The 19,684-nt window shown below is 41.5% G+C and overlaps 1 long non-coding RNA gene across 1 annotated transcript; it reads left to right on the top strand.

Annotated features, from left to right (window-relative positions):
• Positions 1-857: 857 nt before the first annotated feature.
• Positions 858-2,220, top strand: LOC142748234 (uncharacterized). Its single transcript, XR_012882198.1, has 3 exons — positions 858-1,114; positions 1,351-1,409; positions 2,000-2,220. It is a non-coding gene; the product is annotated as an uncharacterized LOC142748234 (long non-coding RNA).
• Positions 2,221-19,684: the final 17,464 nt, after the last annotated feature.

The following is a 19,684-nucleotide window of genomic DNA, read 5'->3' as shown; positions in this document are numbered from 1 at the left end:
CCTTAGGCTCCGCTCACATCTTACAAGTATGTGTCGGGGAAGATAAACCGATTCTGTTTATATCAAATCAAATGTGATCAGAATTGAGTTTAGATTTGCGTTACGGAGAAGAGAGGAGGGGCTGGAGACTGAGCTGACAGGGAGCACGGCTGTCGGGATGGACACTGATCAACACCAAGCAGCTTGTAATGTAATGTAGAACATGGAAGCTGAAGAAGCAAAATAGGAAAAAAATTTAATCAAAACCAATTACTAAAATATTTCTTTATCATCAGACAGATAAAACATCATCTCCATTATTCCTTATGGCGTTAAACGTCACATAAAACAAAGTTCCTAGAATGATTCGTTTGTAAAACTAAGAAAATAAGAATATAGTAAATACTGAATGTCTGTAGTGACTCCTGTCATTTTGTGGAAAATTATTAAATTCTGCTTTACTCATGACACCCACCCATCCAAAAAATAATGGGTCCCAGCCCTCACTAGCTTTAACTAGGTCTTACATCAGCCCTAGGATAGGTGAGCCCTGCTGTTCTGCTCCACTGTGCAGTTATTAATATCTAGAAAAGGCTGAGACTTATAGTTCTTCAATTTTCCAGTGTGTAATCATTCATTACTGAGTTTGCTGGGACTTCTAGTACCTCAGTGTTTTAGTGTGTAGTTTTCCTTTAAGAACCCTGCATTGAAATACTAACCAACGTGCACGGTGACATTGTAATAACTTTCTATCAATACTATGAATAGCAGGAGATGTCACTTCTGGTCATATTTGTGACATCATCAGTCCACGCGGCCATTGTTACCTCACTGCATGATGTCACAATGACTCATTCTATGGAATCTGGGGTTCATGTGGCAACTGCTGCGTCCAAGATAAGAAGATGAGTAGAGAAGACACAAGATAATTCATCAGGAATCCGGAACACTGGAAACAAAAAACACCATACACTCGACGCATGGCGGGGAGAGAACAAAATGGCACCTGGGGCCGTGGCTTATACACGCGGCAATAGGGGGTTGTGCTCTTTACTTTCAGGTTTTGGAGCCAATAAGAAAACAGTAACATGGAGAAAATCTGCCGCCATTATGCCGCCAATCTCCAGACATTTAGGTATGTACGTAATGTATACGTTTATTTAATCTGAAAATTTGAGGGATGGGGGGTAAATTATTGTCAGAATTTACTTCTCAGTTTATGGCAGGTTTTTGCGTAAACTGTACCAAACAGTCGCAAGCGGCAACGTAAAATACATTTTCCGTAAAATTTGAAGACCTAGTTTACTTTAATAAACGTGGATTAAACAAAGTTAAAATGGCGCAAACTTTGCCCTTATTATTTCATTGCAGGGAGGAGATCTGGACGGCGGCTGAAGATGAGGACAAGAACTGTGAAATTCAACAAAATCGTATGTAACGTGACAATTCTATTTATAGTTTTATATTTGGCGCCTTCTGATGTCATAACACACATGTGGGGCAGCACGGTGGCTCAGTGGTTAGCACTGTTGCAGCGCTGGGGTCCTGGATTCAAATACAACTGAGAACAACATCTGCATAGAGTTTGTATTCTCTCTCTGTGTTTGCTCTGGGTACTCCGGTTTCCTCCCACACCCCGAAAACATACCAATAGGGAATGTAGATTGTGAGCCCCAATGGGGACAGTAAAAGAGGACCCCTCTGTACAGCACTGCGTACGTAATATGTTGCCGCTATATAAGTAACTGAAAGAAATAAATAACACATGGATTATACAGGTCAAGGTAAATACGTAGAATCAATGCATTGACTTCAGCAAGAGCCTTGTTTAATGTCCTCCTATAACTCCTCCGTGTCACACATGTAAAGACTCCTTAACAGTTATCCCATGGTTGTGTTCTGCGAGACCCTGGACCTTGTTTGGTCTGTATAGAGGGTCTATGACCATGGACCACCTCCAGCGCGGATGTTAATAAAACTGTATTATGCCGGGATAACAGGGAATAATGTTTTCCTATAGGACGAACAGATCTGTCACAGGAGAAGGCCATAGGAGGGCAGTGTTCTCTTTCTCTTTCACAGCTGAGATGACCATAGTCCGTGCTGTGATCTCCAGAGTCCGATCAGTAGAGGAGCGGCTGGCATGATACCGGGACATCGAGGACAACAACTGGGATTGGACAACTTCTCTTTCTCTTTCACAGCTGAGATGACCATAGTCGTGCTGTGATCTCCAGAGTCCGATCATAGTTACATAGTTACATAGTTACATAGTTAGTACGGCTGAAAAAAGACACATGTCCATCAAGTTCAACCAAGGGAAGGGAAAAGGGAAGGAAAAATTTCTACACATAGGAGCTAATATTTTTTTGTTCTAGGAAATTATCTAACCCTTTTTTAAAGCCATCTACTGTCCCTGCTGTGACCAGCTCCTGCGGTAGGCTATTCCATAAATTCACCGTTCTTACTGTAAAGAAGCCTTGTCGCCTCTGCAGCTTGAACCTTTTTTTCTCCAGACGGAGTGAGTGCCCCCTTGTTTTTTGAGCGGGTTTTACAAGGAACAGGATATCACCATATTTTTTGTATGTGCCATTAATATATTTATATAAGTTAATCATGTCCCCCCTTAGTCGTCTTTTTTCAAGGCTAAATAGGTTTAATTCTTTCAATCTTTCCTCATAACTTAAATTCTCCATGCCCCTTATTAGCTTCGTTGCTCTTCTTTGTATTTTTTCCAACTCCAGGGCATCCTTTCTATGAACTGGAGCCCAGAACTGAACTGCATATTCTAGATGAGGCCTCACTAATGCTTTGTAAAGTGGTAATATTACATCCCTGTCCCGCGAGTCCATGCCTCTTTTAATACACGACAATATCCTGCTGGCCTTTGAAGCAGCTGATTGACACTGCATGCTGTTATTGAGTTTATGATTTACAAGTACACCCAGATCCTTCTCAACAAGTGAATCCGCCAGTGTAGCGCCCCCTAGGACATATGATGCATGCAGGTTGTTGGTACCCAGATGCATAACTTTACATTTATCTACATTAAACTTCATTTGCCAAGTGGACGCCCAAACACTTAGTTTGTTTAAATCTGCCTGTAATTCATGAACATCTTCCATAGTCTGAACTATATTACATAGCTTGGTGTCATCTGCAAAAATAGAAATAGTGCTATTAATCCCTTCCTCTATATCATTAATAAATAAGTTGAATAATAGTGGTCCCAGCACTGAACCCTGGGGTACACCACTTATAACCGGTGACCATTCAGAGAAGGAATCATTGACCACAACTCTCTGGATACGGTCCTTGAGCCAATTCTCAATCCAATTACAAACTATATTTTCTAAACCTATAGTCCTTAATTTACCCATTAGGCGTCTATGGGGGACAGTGTCAAATGCCTTTGCAAAGTCCAAAAACACTAAATCCACAGCGGCCCCTCTGTCTAGACTTCTGCTCACCTCTTCATAAAAACAGATTAGGTTAGTTTGACAACTTCTGTCCTTAGTAAAACCGTGCTGGCTGTCACTTATAATGCTATTTATTGTCACATAATCCTGTATATAGTCCCTCAATAGCCCCTCAAACATTTTCCCCACGATGGATGTTAAGCTTACTGGTCTATAATTACCCGGGGAAGACCTAGAGCCCTTTTTGAAAATAGGCACCACATTTGCCCTGCGCCAGTCCCTTGGCACTATACCAGTCACTAGAGATTCTCTGAATATTATGAAAAGGGGGACAGAAATAACTGAACTAAGCTCTTTAAGAATTCTAGGGTGTAACCTATCTGGTCCCGGGGCCTTGTGCACATTTATTTTATTTAATTTAGCTTGGACCATCTCTACATTCATCCAATTCAGTATATCAACTGATATATTAACAGCACCGGCAGCGGCTACATCAGCTGCTCTTTCTTCTGTTGTATATACAGAGCTAAAGAACCCATTTAGTAACTCTGCCTTCTCTTGATCCCCTGTGATCAACTCCCCATTACCATTATCTAGGGGTCCTACATGTTCAGACCTTGGCTTTTTTGCATTTATATGCTTGAAGAATTTTTTAGGATTTGTTTTACTATCCTTGGCCACCTGCCTTTCATTTTGTATTTTTGCTAATTTTATTACATTTTTACAGATTTTATTAAGCTCTTTATATTTTACAAAGGCTACAGCTGTACCCTCAGATTTGTATTTTTTAAATGCCCTTTTTTTGTCATGTATTGCCCCTTTCACAGAAGGTGTAAGCCATGTGGGGTTTAATTTGAGTCGTTTATACTTATTACCTGTAGGAATAAATTTTGCACTATAATAACTCAAAGTAGATTTGAAAATCTCCCATTTATCATTTGTTCCATTATTTGACATTAGTTCTTCCCAGTCTATATCCTGAATTGCCGCCCTCATCCTGGGGAAATTGGCTTTCTTAAAATTAAATGTTTTTGCCCTCCCAGCCTGCGTTTGTTTTTTACAGTATAGGTAAAATGTAACTATATTGTGATCACTGTTACCGAGGTTTTCACGAACATTGACATTCCCAACAAGATCTGCATTATTAGAAATGACCAGATCCAACAGAGCTTCACCTCTAGTCGGGTCTTCCACAAACTGGCCCATAAAATTTTCCTGCAACAGGTTGAGGAAATGTCTCCCCTTTGCAGTTGAAGCCGAACCATGACACCAATTAATATCCCGGAAATTAAAATCTCCCATTATCACTACAGTACCCGCCTGTGCAGCCCGCTCCATCTGTTTATATAGCTGACCTTCCATCTCCTCAGTTATATTGGGGGGTCTATAGATTACACCAAAAGTAATTTTTTCAGTGTTTACCTCCCTTTCTAGTTCCACCCACAAGGTTTCAACCTCCTCACAGTCTTCACCCACTATTGTCTCTTTCACACTCGCCTTCATATCACTTCTCACATACAGACATACACCACCACCTTTCCTATTTGTCCTGTCTTTACGAAAAAGTGTAAAACCCTGTAGATTTACAGCCCAGTCATGTGAAGAGTCCAGCCATGTTTCAGCAACACCAACTATATCTATATTTTCTTCCAGTATCAAGGCCTCCAGCTCCCCCATTTTGCTTGCTAGACTTCTGGCATTTGTGAACATACACTGTAACTTGCCTGTCAGTTTTTCACTTTTATTATCAGAAATGTGATTTGACATTAATCGGTCCTTTTTATTTACACTGATGTTTTGTAACGAAAGGATCTCCTTATCTTGTTGTCTAGTCCTCTCCCCACATTCTGTTTCTCCCCCCACCAATATAGTCTGACCCCTCTCTAACCTGGCTACCCCTTTTTTTTCTACATTGACCTCCCTCCTCAGCCCTAGTTTAAATACTCCGCCACCCCAGCTAGAATTCTCTCCCCCAGCACAGCGGACCCCCTTCCATTTAGGTGCAAATCATCTGCAGAATACAGTTTGTACCCCAATGAAAAGTCAGCCCAGTGCTCTAGGAACCCAAATCAGTAGAGGAGCGGCCGGCATGATAGCGGGACATCGAGGACAACAACTGGGATTGGACAACTTCTCTTTCTCTTTCACAGCTGAGATGACCATAGTCGTGCTGTGATCTCCAGAGTCCAATCAGTAGAGGAGCGGCCGGCATGATACCGGGACATCGAGGACAACAACTGGGATTGGACAACTTCTCTTTCTCTTTCACAGCTGAGATGACCATAGTCGTGCTGTGATCTCCAGAGTCCGATCAGAAGAGGAGCGGCCGGCATGATACCGGGACATCGAGGACAACAACTGGGATTGGACAACTTCTCTTTCTCTTTCACAGCTGAGATGACCATAGTCGTGCTGTGATCTCCAGAGTCCGATCAGTAGAGGAGCGTCCGGCATGATAGCGAGACATCGAAGACAACAACTGGGATTGGACAACTTCTCTTTCTCTTTCACAGCTGAGATGACCATAGTCGTGCTGTGATCTCCAGAGTCCAATCAGTAGAAGAGCGGCCGGCATGATACCGGGACATCGAGGACAACAACTGGGATTGGACAACTTCTCTTTCTCTTTCACAGCTGAGATGGCCATAGTCGTGCTGTGATCTCCAGAGTCCGATCAGTAGAGGATCGGCCGGCATGATACCGGGACATCGAGGACAACAGCTGGGATTGGACAACTTCTGTATATGCCGTATACGTAATGATATAAGTTACTATATAATGCGCTGTCATAGCTATGAATGAGATGTGTTTAGTTAGTTGCAATACAAGCTCTGATCCTGGGTTCTCGGACTGATCGCCTTTTCTCGGGGTCAACAAGGAATTTTCCCCTGTGGCACAAATTGGCTAAACGTGCGCAGGGTTTTTGCCTTCTTCTGGATCAGTAGCTTTAGTTAGGAATTTCAGTTAAATAAATTGTGTTTTAATATTAAAAGCTTTGTCTCCTCGTCATTTCTCAATATTATATAGCATTCAGGTATTAGTATATATTATGATAATCCAATATGGCTGTATCCATAATGTATTGGATAATATGCACATACAGAAGAGATATTCATCATGTGAGCCATATAAATGCAACCACTTTAACCCCTTTACGACGAAGGACGGATATATCGGTCCTATGCAGGAGCTAGTTCCCACATAAGGATGGATATATCCGTCCTCTGATCGCGTGGGTACTGCCAGTGTACTCACGCGATCAGCGGCAGGAGCACAGTTGTTATACACAGCCTGGCTCCTGCCCCAACTGCCGGAATCTAAGCGTGCGCCGATTCCTGCGGTTTAAACCATTAGATGCCGCTGTCAATAGCGACAGAGGCATCTAATGTGTTTGACAGAGGGAGGGGAGCTATCATTGGTTAGTTTACATCATGTGGTGGCCGGGTGCCTAAGTTCATTGGCCTACTTTTAAAAGGTTGTCCCTCTTTGTGATACTTAAAAGTTGGGAGGTGTGACTATAATAGCAGTGCCAGCCACAGTACACCCATAACAGTGCCAGCCACAGTACACCCATAACAGTGCCAGCCAGAGTACACCCATAACAGTGCCAGCCACAGTACACCCATAACAGTGCCAGCCACAGTACACCCATAACAGTGCGAGCCACAGTACACCCATAACAGTGCCATGATGTAATGTAGTAATAGCAGGGACAAGCACCAGTTCCCACTCACTGCGGTTAATAATAACAGTGGTCAATGAGCATGGCCCAGTTTCCATGCAGCGCGCACCACAGGGGAAATGAAGTACTACATGGTGACCATTAAAATCAATGAGTCAATGATGTAAGGCATAGTTGGGCCGAGTGCATGACAGCAAGAGCTGCACTTCATAACCGCTGTCTAGTCTAGCTGGTATGGCAAAGTAAGCGATCTATGGGGGATACATGCAAATATCCACGCTTGTCTGCCTGGACACTATGAATGTCCAAGGTCAAGCTTCCAAGCAATGCTCCAAATAAAGGGGCACTCAGCAGCTGCAGAATAACCAGGTGGCTTTTTTTTTTAGGCGAAAGTTAAAGGGCTCTGTCCTGGTGCATTACCCCCATAGCTTACCCATATCACCCGCCTACCACAGCCAGCAGTCAAAGACCACCCTTCCCAATTTCTGTCTATGCCCTATTCTGAATCCCCTAAATGGGCCTTAACCCCCCATCCTTGCAGTCATTGTCCAAGGCATGATAAACTAACAGGCCATCAACATGTTGCATGCACTACCAGGTCAGTGCCATAGAGGGAGCAAGAATGCCACTACTCACCCAACATTGGAGAGAGGATATCTAATCAGAAAAATCGACATCATTTTTGCTGACATAAAACTAACAACAAAAATATACTTTTGATAAATGGGCCCCAGGGTCTCCGGGCTGAAAAGTTTGATTTGATTATGAGTATTTTATTATATTCAGTTCATTATAACCTGAATGTGTTCTGCAGCACCATCTACTGGTCTGGACTGGTACAAACCTTATCACTGCAAGAAGATTTCCTACGTAGCATGTTCTGTTCACACTTATTTGCAGAATGTTTTTAGTTTTACATACAATTAATAGTTCCTTCATGATCAGTTCAATCCGTCAGTAAATTGTCATCCATCTTTTAGTAAGTTAAGAAAAATTTCAGAGAAAAAAGGCGTGAACCTAGACTTATAATTTATGTTCAGATGTAGCCAAGTTTATATTGACTAATAGCTTGCTGCAGCGTGATATCACACAACAAAAGCCATTGAAAAGTCATTCAGTGAAAAAGGCGTGTTAACGTTTCTTGACACTTGCGTTTGTAATGCATCAAAGTAAAAAAGATGGCTACATCTGTACAGTATACTTTTGCAAATAAAATAAAAAAATAAAGCTACTGTGCCAATTACCTTAATTAACAAGTTCCTCTCTTGATTTGTATATCAAGCTCCTATTCAGTCTGCTCCCTACTAGGATAGAAAGAAATGGGGGACAGATGGACAAAAGAATCAGACTACATGGAGTGTCACGTATCGAACCCAGAAATCCCTACGCCTAAGGCGGCAGCTATTCTCACTGAGCTACTTGTAATGATGGATAGCTCCACTGCTGAATCTATTGTCCAGGTTCTCTTGATTCCTGCGTCTTGAGATCTTCCTTGATTACCTGTTGGGTTTCACCCTTTTGGCTTCCTATCTATATAAGGCCCCATGCAGACGACCGTAAATACGCCCGTAATTACGGGCCCATAGACTTCTATTGGCCACGGGTACCTTCCCGTTTGCGTATGGGAAGGTGCCCAGGCCGTAATGCTTTATTTCCCCTGCAGTAAATGAGGACTCCTCTTCAATGCTGTTTAATTGTATTACTATTACTGTATAGCGGCCAGCGCTGTGTTTTTCTAATTCAGAGCTCCATATTCCCATCTTATAGTATTAATCTGTCCTGGTCAGGTTTTGATCACACAGGTGCATGTTTCGTTACAGTTAGGGTAAGTTCACAAGTAGCGTAAATACTGTGGAATTTCCGCAATGTATTTCATTGCGGAAAATCCACAGCGTATTATAGTAGCGGCAGAGTGGATGAGATTTGAACAAATCTCATCCACACGCTGCGTAAAAAAAACAACTGAAAAAACATTCATAAGTTGACCTGTGGTGCGTTTTTTTAATTTGCAGGACGTCAATTCATGCTGCGGAATTGCTGGTTTTCTGTTGCGTTTTTTTCCAATCAAATTCAATGGTAAAACCCACAAGAAGTCGCAAATGTCGTGATTCTTGCGGCTAAAAAGCTGCAAATCTCGCTGAAAAAATTCAACTTAGAAAAGAAAAAGGTTATACTTACCTGTAGACATGGAATGATAAGCTGCCTAAAAGTACACAGCGTATCTACCCTAGACCACCGGTGGGATCTCTGTTTGAAAAACCGCACCGCACCATATACGGGCAGAATGTCGGCTGCGGAAAATAGCAGGTTCCAAAAAAAATTTAGAAAAAGGTTATACTTACCTGTAGACATAGAAAAGCGTCCCTCTGATGTCCTGCAGCCCGGTCTCCTGCGATGACGTTACATTTCATGTGACTGCTGCAGCCAATCACAGACTGCAGGGGTCACATGGGATGTAACGTCATCGCAGGAGACCGGGCTGCAGGACATCAGAGGGATGCTTTTCAATGTCTACAGGTAAGTATAACCTTTATTTGAATTTTTTTTGGAACCTGCTATTTTCCACAGCGGACATTCCGCCCGAATGTGGTGCGGTGCGGTTTTTCAAACAGAGATCCCACCGGGGGTCTAGGGTAGATACGCTGTGTACTTTTAGGCAGCATATCTGCCCTGTGTGAACATACCCTTACAGTATATGTATCCGAACTGTGTCTTTTGCACCTGTTTGACTATTACCATGACCAGACCAGATTTTCATCGACTTGTAGTGGACAATAAAGTTACTATTGAATGACGGCAAGCAGAGATCTTGAATACTGTTAAGAAATTGATACCGAAAGTATATTAGAACATTTAGTAACTTTTCATTATACAAAAAATAACATTGATTTGCTAAAAATGGAATACGCCTTTAAGGGGTTATTACTGCTATTATATACCATCAGTTAGTAAACTGTTTATATCACTCAAAGCAAATAGTGAGATTGTATGGACATATTTCATTTAAGGGGTGTGGTTTATCGGGAAAGAGTGAATATAAACGGTAATGTATTATTTATGTCTGATGGTAGGAACAATGTGAGACCTGGTCGATCCAGTTTGGCCAGCGCTACATGTTGGATTAATTCTATGACTTCATCTCTCCCTCACCCTGGAGAAACTGTTTATGCAATGTGGGAAGGTCTTTTATTATTTGCTGGGAGGTGAGGTTACGCTCATGCAAGTGTGGGAGAATATTATATTTTCATTTCTGTCGATGTTAGCCAAGCCATATAAAGGAAAATGCAATGCTGTTTATTTATTCTCTTGGCTTCTGGCTTTAGGTCTCATGCACACGACTGTAGCCATGTGCACGGCCGTGATTTTCGGGTCGGCCAGCCACGGAGTGACAGCCGCGAGCCGCCCGAAAATCGCGGGCCGTGCACATGGCCGCGGCCATTATTTTCAATGAGCCCGGACCGCAGAACACGGCCGTAATAAGGCATGTCTGTTCTTTCTGCGGTGCGGGCTCCTGGGCCATGCACGGACCGTGAAAACCACGGTCGTGTGCATGGGCCCATAGAAATGAATGGGGCCGCAATTCTCCTGTGGATTTTCGGGGGAATTGCGGACGCAAAAGCACGTTCGTGTGCATGAGGCCTTAGTCTTTTTCGGACAGGAAGTAGCTATCTGGCAGCTACCATTGTTGGCCATATTGTCTCTCATGGAGCTAGATTCTATTTTCCCCTGTAATGAAGACAATCATCCTCCCACCCTCTGTTATATCTTCTTGGCAGTCAATCACAGTGCGAGAATCCTCCCTTCCCCTAACTGAGACATTCCTGATTGAATCTATCCTTGTTGAGTTTGAACAAAATCAGGTGACCAAATGCTTTCTTCTCCATTACGCCTTATTCACACGGCCGTGTTCAGTCTGTGAGATATGGACTGTATGTCGGCCACATTTCCCGGACCACACACAGTTAAGGGAACCGTACTCCTACCTTCAGTCATTCATGATACTGTGAGTCACTGCCTCCCAGTGGGACTACTGTCCCGTATTGAAATCGTGATTACAGTGTGAGACAGTATTCCCGCGGGGAGGCAGGGTCTCCTAGCATCACAGATAACTATGGGAGTACAGCTCCCCAAACTGTTCGGTCCAGAAAATGCGACTGACAGTCTGTATCTCACCGATCGAACACGGTCATGTAAATAAGGCCTTTAAAAAAAAGTGTCAGGTTTTCATAAGAGCCTATACAATTACAGGTTGTTCCATTTTTTTTTAACAAGCCTTAAAACAGAGAATTTTGGGAAGAATATTTTCATACTGACATCAGTGAGAGAGAAAGTAGCTAGCTTCTCCTCCTACTTGGATTTCAATAGAAGTCATTATAATTGGCATCTTGAGACATAACTCAAAGAAAATCCATTGGATTGTATACACAAATGTAGCAGTTTGTTACCCAAAATGTATTTATGCCACTTGAAAATGACGTGCCCGCTTCTCAATTTCCACTGAATTGTCATGGGCGTTCAGAAGTGCCAAGATGTCTGAAGTGTATAAAATTCCCTACTGTGTCTCTTGTAAGACGGCCTTTTCGCTTTCAAAAAGTTTTTATTCTTTTTGTTGCAAGAGTAAGAGGGGCTTTTAACAAGTATATTGGTTGCATATGAGCCACCTGAGTGCTCCTGACCGAGAGGTCTCATTGTGAGAGGGCGGAGGTGTCATTTACATTAAAGGGGTTGTCTGGGCACGGGCGTTTTTTATACTGATGACCTATCCACAGGATAGGTCATCAGTTTATGATCGGTGGGGGACCGACACCCAGACCCCTCACCTATCAGCTATTCCGGCTGCCCGGACAACCCCTTCAAGTGTTCTTTAAGCCCCCTGTTTGGTACTTGGGTGGTGATTAATAAGTTGCTCATCTCTAATAGGGCAACTTGTTTTAATTTATTATGGGTTATGTCATGACACAACCCCTATTCTTTATGTCTTATTAGTGTACAATGGCATCTTACAGGGGCTTGGAGCTCTCCTCTGTTAGCTAGTTAGAGTCACTAAGAGCAAGTCCTGCTTTAGAGAACCTGGCGCCACCATATATTACATGGTTGCCATTAATTTCATTGGGCACCATGTAATACTACATTTCCCCTTGAGGGAAAATTTATGGTGGCCACCCGTTACATTACATACAGTATGCTGTTTTTATAATCTAGGGCAGCATGGTGGCTCAGTGGTTAGAACTTTTGTCTTGCAGCACTGGGGTCCTGGATTCAAACTCGACCAAGGCCAACATGGATCATGTATTTTGTATGTTGTGTGGGTTTACCCGGGTACTCCGGTTTCCTCCTACACCCCAAAAACATACTGATAGGTTAATTAGCTTCCTATGAAATTGTGTGTGTCTGAAATGGGGAAACTAGATTGTGAGCCCCATCAGGGCCAGGGACTGATGGGAATGGCGACAATCGCTTTGAAGCGCTGCAGAATATGTTGGTGCTATGTAAACAATAAAGATAAATCTCCATGTTGTTACTCAACCTCTTATGTTTTTGCGGGATCGGCTCATTAATTCACTGAGGGTAAATCTGAAATAAATCACCTCCCGGCATTGTTACTCAGATTTTATTTGTTATCAGATCTACCCTGATATTTATAATGTTTTTGTTCATGTCGATAACAAGTTGGGTGGGATTCTGGATTAATGTATGGAAATGAGATTGTGTTATTATTCTAGAGTATAAATTATTATAATTCACTTCTTGACACTTTTATGATCCGTAATGACGAGAAAGTGCAGGTCGTGATGTTTACTTAGGAGAGGATCAGCGTGGGATCAGAGGACTGGAATGTGAGATGGTTTTATATTAACTAGAAGCTCCTGGGCACCAATGGAATATCTGTGCCATTTATAATACTGGTATCTTCTGACGTGCCAGAGGGGCTATGAGGCTATATCTACACCCCTATATCTACACCCCTGCTAGCTCCGTTCTCACATAAGTGTCCATCAACCTTTCTGAGACCTATCACGCGTCTTTGATAGTACTGGTCTATTTATAAGGGGCAAATGGACCTTTTTGGGTCCCCTTGGGCTCCAGACTCAATAGTGAGCTCTGTCATACTAAGGAAAGTGGATCAACATAATATCATGTCCTCCAATAGTAATAATTTGGCAATATTTGCCGAAATTCTTTGGTCTGTACCACCAAAAATCCTGGTCCCGCTTTTACAGATTTTATTTATTTCAGCGATCCGGTATTTACAGCTTCTATCCCTGTCCATTCAATGTAACATAACTTGGCACCAACATCATTTACAGCATCTGCCGTGCAGACGTCCAGAAAAGACCAACCCGAGACCTATCGGTGGGATGAGTTTTTCTAGGACATCTGTGGCAGGCATCGCTAAGGCTGATAACATTAAGGCATCTATAGTAGGCAATTAATGGGGCATTGGTGGCAGGCATCTATAAGGGCAACTGGGACATTGATAATAAGCACTAATGGGGCATGTGTAAGTGATGCGCCTATTGCGGAAAAACCAACATAAGGTACTACCTTACAATGTACCGTGCTCGCTCTAATTCCAAAAAGGTATATAGATGTAGTATGTGAATTTTTGTGTGGTCGCACCCTTCCTATATTAGTGCTACATAACACCAGCTCTTTTTGCTCTGCTCATCCTGGCCCTTCATAATATTATTTGAGCTAAGACAGATAATAAGTTCCAAGCTGGCAGGATTCCAACTACTGTGCCTGGCGGGCAAGAGACACAACCTGAACATTTTCTAAACTATGTCATTTGTTTGTTCATCTGCCCTGACGCTCAAAAGTTTATGGAAGGAGAAGTATTACATTTGGTTGACATGTTGGAATCTGCAAAATGAAGACGCAGCAAATACTGTTGACTTTACCATGTTACTTTATTATCTTTCTTGTAACCTCCATCATTATGTTCTTCATTGAAAGTTTTGGTGATTTTTGTAAATGGTCCATTTGTATCTATAAAGGTAATAAATTATTGGGCATTATCCCATAACAAACCATTAGCAGAAGGGCAGTAGATCAAGGCAATGGTGTCTATTTTAGTGTTCGGTCTTTTGTACTGGGTAAGGATGTAGCAGAGCTAAATTTTTCATGTAACTTTTTGGGCCGCATTATTTGTGCATCGTGATCACCCTTCATGTCAATAAATCCCATCAGGAAACGTTTCAGAATTATGGACCATTCTAATAAGTGATGAAGGGATTTTGTACTTTGGATAGTGCTGGAGTCCTCTTAGGTTGTGTTCACATCCGTTTCTAATGAAAGTCACATCATAGTGCCAGATCTGTTGCACGATGGATACCAGCGGTACCCCACGGACTCATTTGACTTACAGTGGGATTTGTCGGTGTCTGTTGTTTTGACGAGAAAAATAGCACCATATTTCCCAACAAATTTAACAGAATCTGCAACGGAGGCTCAGAACATAACCCTACAATAGGGAGGGTCCTTGGAAGGGAACTTATATCGGTATGCATATATGTAGGCTTAGTCCCAGTTCTGGGTGTATGTGCAGCATAGGTTCCCACCTCATAGAGGCCGCCTTGTCGTGGCAGGTGGGCTCACACAATTTGATCAAAATGTGCTCTAAGAACCTCCCTATTGTAAGTAGATTTAGCAGTAATGCATATTTATTTATATTTAGCAGCTTAGGTGGCATTAGTGTTCGCAGTGTGCTGTCACCATTTTCTTGTGTGCTGTTCATAATATGCATTCATAATAATTTGGAACAATTATTTTTTTATTTTAAACAAGAATTCTCTTTAAGGTATCTGTCCAGTAAATCAACGTTAGATTAAAAAGACATTTATTTCATTCTCCATCAAAGAAGATACAAAAAGGGTGAAGTGGGCATGATCGGATGTTTTTGTATCTCCAATTGACTTTAGTGGAGAGTCACTGTTTTTTAAATTGGTGAGGGTGCCATCAATCTGATGGGGAAGAGATTGGTGATGGATAATAGGTGTTGTATATTAACATATATATGTTACATAAAAGCTTCAATACAGAAATGTAACTGATTTATAGGCTACTAAAGGGACAGTGCGCCCTTTTTTTCCTTCTTTTCTTTTGGGGCCAATCATTTTAAAGAGGGTGTATGATAATAGAGAAAAAGATCTACTTTTTTTTGTTTGCTATCGTGCCCCTCTTCTCTATAGGCCATGTCTGGTATGGCAGCTCAACCCCTTTCGTTTGATTGGGGCTAATCTGCAATACTAGAAATAACCCACGTACAAGAGTGGCAGTATTTCTGGAGAAAAACTCAGACTTTTTTTCTTCCCAATCCCAAACGACCTATTTAAGGGTACACCCCTGTGAAGGGTTGCCCATACTTGCAGGTCTACGATGAATGTCAATGTCTTTGACCTACAGATCTTTTAAGGGAATGCAGGCTGCTGTAATGGACTCCAGACACCAGCCTGTCAGAAAATACATTGAACTAAGAAGTCTAAGGGTATGTGCACACACACTAATTACGTCCGTAATTGACGGACGTATTTCGGCTGCAAGTACCGGACCGAACACAGTGCAGGGAGCCGGGCTCCTAGCATCATACTTATGTACGATGCTAGGAGTCCCTGCCTCGCTGCAGGACAACTGTCCCGTACTGAAAACATGATTACAGTACGGGACAGTTGTCCTGCAGCGAGGCAGGGACTCCTAGCATCGTCCATAACTATGATGCTAGGAGCCCGGCTCCCTGCATTGTGTTCGGTCCGGTACTTGCGGCCGAAATACGTCCGTCAATTACGGACGTAATTAGTGTGTGTGCACATACCCTAAAGGGTTAACCCTGGGGTATACCAAATCTGAGAAGACCTGCGGGCCTAATATCTAATATAAAGGGGAGATTTACTTGACCTAAAGATTTCAACTCACAAAGCAGATGCACAATTTGTATTATTTGCAGGTACAAACTTTTCTTTTTGATTTTTTTTCAGCTATTTTTGGAACATTAGACCAGTGTTGAATCGCCTTATCTCTCTATATAAATTGTATTCTTTGGCTTCTATCGCCATGTATGATCTCTGACTCTATCTGAAATTAGCTCCTTATGTAATATATTAGAATAGGATTTTATTTGGAATTACAGACAGTAAAATGAGGAGTGAAAGGGACACGTAGATATATTCATAGATAAGTAAGTGCTTAAGTTCAAATAACTTTACAGAATAGAGTTAGCAATGCATTTACAGCAATCCATAAATACACGTAAACTGATGGCATACAACATACATTTTGGTTTTTGTACATTTTTACCCATATATATCATTCTCACTTACACATCTAGGACCTCTCGTAACTACACCTGCAAGTCATCAAACTATTCCGTGAAGAATCTTCCTCATATCTACTAGTCAACAAAGTTCTTGAAACTTATATTTATTAAAGGGGAACACAGGGCAGCATAGGGAGTGACACTGAGCTTGGAGATATATAGTTTTCTATCATTTTAATTTTGTCATTTTATGTAAATACCTCTTTAAATGCTGCCAGGACTCATAGAGAAAGCCTGTGAGTCCTGCTTTCCCCGCCTACACACAGTGATTGACAGAGTTTTTTCTATGAGTGTGTATACATGTAGAGCTGCCAATTACTCTGTGTGGGTGGGGCTTTCTCTATGAGTCCTGGCAGCATTTAAAGAGATATTAACATGAAAATACTGACTCAAATTAAAGAAGACCATATATGCCTGAGCATAGTCTCCTCCTTTATCCAGTGCTGCCCTCAGATACTGTAGGTGAGCTGACAAAAGTAAATATATACAGTTCGGTGGCTCTGGCTGAACATTTTTAGAGCGATTCTATGATCAGTCCCTCAATGTATCTAGTTTTAAATATAACTGTATTAAAGAGAGGTGGTGAATGATTCATTACAAAGAATAAAAATGAGATTTGGGCCTTACATTTATCAGTCCCCAACACATGCCTGATGTTTTTGCCTCAAACACCGAACTTACATTGACTGTCCAATCTCGGTTCACAGGGTTGTTTAGGAGTATGGCTGGTTTCTTTAACATCTATCTATGGATTGTGTCTGGCAATTGTAGTTCAGCTCCATTGAACCAAACGGTGCTGAGATGCAATACCACACACAACCTGTGGACAGGTGTGGTGCTGTTTATGAAACACCTGAACAACCCCTTTTAGCTTTACCGCAACAAGTAAATATACTTCTGAAACCATTCCTGCATAGGATGCTTTCATAAAAACCATGTTAAACCAAACGGTAAAGGGCAGTTACTCTTGTATGCAGATGTAGCAGAGCTGAGCTTGTTATTTTTCATGAGTGATCATGTTTTGTTATCCGCGGTTATCCGTAGGACTTTAGGTAAACCTCTGCATTATGTTAACAGTTAATTGACGCATTCGGCTTTACTTTGTTAATAAGAATTCGCTCTTTTATCGTTGTATTATCTAAACCACATTCACAACTAACATATGGATAGACAAAGTGAATCATATGAGAAAAATTATTTTTAGTAATATAAAAAAAAACAATTACAACTTGATTGAAACATTAATAAAATATAAATAAGAAAACAAGAAAAAAAGGAACAAAAAAGTAGCCGATAACCAGCTCAGTATGTAGAACTGAAAAAGATAGAGAAATAAATGAAGAATTGGGTACATTATTGGCCTCCTATCAAAACCTGCGGAGAGAAAGAGTGGAGTCGTTGTCAATAGCTACCAATCAGATTGAAACCAATAAAAGTTACCTCCAGTGCTGATCGCAGCCGCGTCTCCCGCCAGAAGTTTAAAGTGACGGAAGGAGATGGAGCCTTGAGAGTCGGCGTCCATTTGTATAGGCAACCGGATGCCACTATGGAAAAAGCTCCTTTGCCGGAAGGATCCTGGCCTAATATGTTTGCCTAGGTAACTGGATAGTCCGCTCTTCCAGTTGCATCTTCTGCCATCACTTCTGGTGGGAGACATGACTGTAATCGTCACTGGAGGTACCCTTCAAAGAGTATTGTACCCAAAACGTAAAATTGGCCATACATCGGTAATCCAGAAGTTGGAGCAGCAGCCAAAATTTGGTAATTATATTTTATTTACTTACAGAGATATTGGCATTGTTCTGTTTTGTTCTGAAGTGCAGCCTTTAGTTACCACCTTTAAATTATTTTCTCAAAACTTTATCGTCAAACTGACACGTTGTCATAGATTAAACGTGCAGACAGCAAATCAGTTTTACCAACAGTTTATGAGAAGTTTACTCAAAGGGGACAACCAATATGGCCGCACTTCCTGTTGTCACATTTACAAAAAAAGCCGCCATAACTAGTAAAATGTCAATATCTATGAAAGTAAGTAAAACATAATTGCCAAACTTTAGCTACAGTTCCAAATTCTGATTTGCAGAGGACGTATGATCGCTGGAAGCTGATTGGTTGAAATTTTCTGTGGCCCCACCTTGCTTTGGTTTTCATAAATGAGGCCCAGCGTTTATTTTCACATCTTAAACATTCAACAAAGACTAAAAATATGGCTAAAACAAAAATTAAGATATCCAATTTACTTAAATAGTATGAGAACACATTATGGAAACGTTCTATATTTTACGTCGCTAATTAATTATTATCCATGCCATGACTACTCTTTTTTATGTGTTAACCATGTGACGGAGGTCAACTACTTCTGGAATCCAATCATTTTAATTTAGTTTTTATCCATAGCTTAATATTTTTTTTCTAGACTGGGACAATAATATGATATAAAGTTAACCTTAAAATCCTGTCAATACTTCTTACTTGGTCTCAAAGAAAGCTAAATTAAAGGGATTGTCCACTTTGGATAATCTCTCTATTAGAAGGGTCCCCCGAGGATATGCTGATTAAAAATTGTCCTACTGCTGGAACCTCCAGCGATCATTTGTTAGAGAAACCAGCAGAAAGTGTTCAATTTCCCAACAGTGCCACCACAGGGGAAATTAAGCATTGCATAGTTCTCATTAAAATAATTAGGCCGTCCGAAAAATGCACAAATGTGCTGGGTCCTCGAGAGAATAGGAGAGACACTTTTTACATTCACTCTCCACTCTGGCAAATAGATAGAGGTCTCAAATTCAGGACCCCCATCTATTAACTCAGGAAGCCTTTATAAGCGATTTGAACATGGGTTAATCCAAACCAGACTTCTAGATGGGACTCCTAGCATCGTACATCACTATGATGCTAGGAGTCCGGCCCCCTGCAGTGTGTTCGGTCCGGGTCTTCCGGCCGAAATACGTTCCGTACATTACGGACGTAACATGGTCGTGTGAACCCAGCCTAAAAAAGGAACCTACTGTAGATCATATGAACATAATAAAATGAGTAGAACTGGCATCATTCAGGAGACAAGCCCATACTATACATTGTTCCCTGTGTTCTCATCAATAAATATCTTTCTGGACAAGTATGTATTCGAGTTGTCCCATTGTACATTAATGATAAATATTGGCACATGTAAACAGGGTATCCCGTCGCCCGCTTGTGATGTAAAACATATTGCATCCCAAGACTTGAGTGTTCATGCCTATCACAGTTTCTGTGGTATCTCGGAAATTCTGGAGTTCACCACTCTTC

The sequence above is a fragment of the Rhinoderma darwinii genome, chromosome 3, assembly GCF_050947455.1.
Source record: "Rhinoderma darwinii isolate aRhiDar2 chromosome 3, aRhiDar2.hap1, whole genome shotgun sequence".
In the NCBI taxonomy this organism is placed as follows: domain Eukaryota; kingdom Metazoa; phylum Chordata; class Amphibia; order Anura; family Rhinodermatidae; genus Rhinoderma; species Rhinoderma darwinii.
This window is presented reverse-complemented; position numbering and strand designations above follow the sequence as displayed.